This window comes from Cebus imitator, unplaced genomic scaffold (genome assembly GCF_001604975.1).
Source record: "Cebus imitator isolate Cc_AM_T3 unplaced genomic scaffold, Cebus_imitator-1.0 Scaffold53, whole genome shotgun sequence".
NCBI classification, from domain to species: domain Eukaryota; kingdom Metazoa; phylum Chordata; class Mammalia; order Primates; family Cebidae; genus Cebus; species Cebus imitator.
Genome location: NW_016107368.1, coordinates 3,023,157 through 3,026,951, shown reverse-complemented (window position 1 = coordinate 3,026,951; position 3,795 = coordinate 3,023,157).

The following is a 3,795-nucleotide window of genomic DNA, read 5'->3' as shown; positions in this document are numbered from 1 at the left end:
AAATAAATAAATAAATGAACTTAAAAAAACTTTTATTTTTTAATTGAGAAAGCACCTCATTCTGTTGGCCAGACTGGAGTGCAGTGGTGTGATCATAGCTCACTGCAGCCTCAAACTCCTGGGATCAAGCAATCCTCCCACCCCAGCCTCCTGAGTAGCTGGGACTACAGGCGTGTACCCCAACACCTGGCAATTTTTTAATTGTAGGCTGGGCATGGTGGCTCATGCCTGTTAACCCAGCACTTTGGGAGGCCGAGGTGATGGATCATCTGAGGTCAGGAGTTCAAGACCAGCCTGGCCAACATGGTGAAACCCTGTAACTACTGAAAATACACAAATTAGCTGGGTGTGGTGGCACACGCCTATAATCCCAGCTACCCGGGAGGCTGAGGCTTGAACCTGGGAGGTGCAGATTGCAATGAGCTGAGATGCTGGCACTGTACTCCAGCCTGGGCAACAGAGTGAGACTCTGTCTCAAAAAAATTCATTAATTAATTAATTTGCAGAGCCAGGGTCTTGCTATGTTGCTCACGCTGGTCTTGAACTCCTGAAATCAAGCGATCCTCCTGCTTCAGCTTCCTGAGTAGCTGGGACTACAGGCCTGTACCACTACACCCGGCTAATTTTTTTTCCCCTGGGACAGAGTCTTGCTCTGTCACCCAGGCTGGAGTGCAGTGGCACGATCTTTGCTCACTGCAGCCTCCCCCTCCTAGGGTCAAGTGATTCTCCTGCCTCAGCCTCCTAAGTAGCTGGAATTACAGGTACCCACCACCATACCTAGCTAATTTTTTTTATTAGAGACAGAGTTTCACCATGTTGGCCAGGCTGATCTCGAACTCCTGACCTTGTGATTCACCTGCCTCAGCCTCCCAAAGTGCTGGGATTACAGGCATAAACCACTGTGTCCGGCCAACTGGCTAATTTTTAAATTTTTTTTGTAGAGCCAGGGACTTGCTATGTGGCCCAGGCTGGTCTTGAACTCCTGAACCCAAGTTATCCTCCTGCCTTGGCTTCCTGAGTAGCTGGGACTACAGGCATGTGCCACCATGCCTAGCTAATCAAAAAAAAATTTTTTTTTTTTTGTAGAGTTGGCAGTCTCATTATGTTGCCCAGGCTGGTCTCCAATTCCTGGGCTCAAGCAATCCTCCTGCCTTGGCCTCCCAAAATGTGAGGATTACTGGTGCGAGCCACCACACACCCCGTCACCTTTGTGATCTTCTGCTGGTTGGAAGCAAGTCAGATTCTGCTGAGCTCGAGGAGAGGGGATTTATATACAGGCATGAATGCCGGGAGGCGGGAATTACTGGGAAGTCACCCTGGGGTCTGTACGCCACAAAGGCATCCCCCAGAAATGCAAGAAGAGGTATGGGTAGGAAGTAATACAGGGTGTATTAGTGCACAGGTGTCTGCTATGGGCTGGCCCACTGCGGACTTCGGGGTGACTGCGTAGACTACGCCTGGGAGTTGTCCCACCCTGGGGACAGGGAAACTGGGTATTTATCCACTAAATCCCATCCATCATTGGTTAAATGCTGCCCCCTGTGGTGGTAGTGGCAGAGGCTCTCTATTGCCTGTAACCGACACCATAATTCTTTTTTTTTTCTTTTTTTTTTTTTGAGATGGAGTTTTTTCTGCTCTTTTTGCCCAGGCTGAAGTGCAATGGCGACCTCTCGGCTCCCTTCAATCTCCGCCTCCCGGGTTGAAGTGATTCTCCTGCCTCAGCCTCTCGAGTAGCTGGGATTACAGGCATGCGCTACTATGCCTGGCTTTTTATTTTTATTTTTTGTATTTTTAATAGAGACGGGGTTTCACTATGTTGGTCAGGCTGGTCTCGAACTCCCTACCCCAGGTGATCTGCCTGCCTTGGCCTACCACAGTGCTGGGATTATAGGTGTGAGCCACCACACCTGGCCAACACCACAATTCTTTACCCCGGCATTTACAATCTCCCCTTGCCCTGCCTCAGTTTCTTCTGCGACCCCCCTGCCATGGTCACCCTCTATTGCAGCCTTAGACCAGTGATGGCCCTGAATTTCCTCCCCATTCACTGGGATCTTCCTGATCCTCATCCGGCCTTCCATGTCCTCAGACCACTGAGCTCTCTCCCTTTGCAGAAATCCTGAAGAACATTTTTTCTGGACCCCTCACTGGGTGTGGAGAACCCTAGAACAACTCATGTCGAGGCTGTTTTTTTGAGGATCCTCTGGGGTGAGTGGAGGAGTCACAGCGGCACAAGACGCTTTAGCTCTCTGTGGTCAGGGCTGGAGGAATGGAGCCCAGGAGTGGACACTAGGAATGGAGGAGAAGGGTTGTGGGTGAGATTGAGGAGAAGCCTTATGGAGGAAGTCTGAGCTGATCTTTTGTCTCCCTACCTCACAACGTCCCTTCCAACTTTGATGCTGGAGCCTGCTGCTCCATCTCCAATCAGAATCCTCTCTCTTCATGAATCACCCACTTCCTAACAAGGTACTGCGAATCCACTCTTTTAATCACATCAGTCCTCTGCTGAAAGACCTCCAATGTTTGATATGTATACACGCACACACACACACACACACACGCACACACACACACTATTGGTTCCATTTCTCTGAAGAACCCTGATTAATACAAATTTTGGTACCAAGAGTTATTCTAGACTGCGTGTGATGGCTCATGCCAGAAATCTCAGCATTCCGGGAGGTTGAGGCAGGAGGATTGCTGGAGGCTAGGAATTCAAACCAGCCTAGGCAATGTAACGAGATCTCATCTCTAAAAATTTTTTTTAAATTAGCCGGGTGTGGCAGTGTGCATCTGTAGTTCTAGCTGCTTGGAAGGCCGAGATGGGAAAATCCATTGAGCCAAGGAGTTCGGGGCGGCAGTGAGCTATGATCACGCTGTGGCACTTCAGCAGAAGTAAGTAACGGAAAGAGACCCCAGCTCAAAAAAACTAAAAGTGGTTCCAGAGAAAGAATGAGCTTTCTGAATTGCTTCTCGGGCTTCTGAAATTGGCTCTCTAATCTGATTAAACTGAAAGGGGCCGATGACTCTACGGTGGTAGAAGAGCATTGGTGTTCCACGGCATGATCTGGCAATAGAGATATGCACGTATCACCACTGTATACTCCTAATTATCTATCTGTAAGAAGCAAGGATCTTGTCACTGTGTATTTGATACTTTGCAGAAGTTGTGAAATAGAATGAACAATCCCTTGAGCGGGGGTGGGGGGGTGGGGGGGGTGGAGGTTGCAGTGAGCTGAGATGATGCCACTGTACTCCAGCCTGGGCAACAGAGCAAGACGCCATCTCAAACAAACAAAGTCCAGGTACAGTTTAATTGAGCACTCCGCAGAGGGCTTCGTAAGACTGCAATGGAGACGTGAGCTGCACTGCATTCCTTCCTGGAGTTTGGAGTCCTTTTCCAAGCTCCGCTGGCTGTTGTTGGCAGAATTCCGTTCCTGTGGTGCTGGGATTGAGGCTCTCAGCGTTTAGAGGCTTCCTGTAATTCTGTGCCACGTGACCCTTTCCGTGGGTAGTTCACAACTGGCAGTGTGATTCTTCAAGGTCATCAGGGAACCTCTCATTCCAGTCTGATAGTCCTATACAGTGTAACCTAATCAAAGGATCGACAGCCCATCACCCCTGACATCTTTTAAACTTTTGTTTTGGGTCAGATGCAGTGGCTCATGCCTGTAATCCCAGCACTTTGGAAGGCTCCAGTGGGTGGATCATGAAGTCAGGAGTTCAATATCAGCCTGGTCAAGATGGTGAAACCCCGTCTCCACTAAAAATACAAAAATTAGCTGGGTGCAGTGG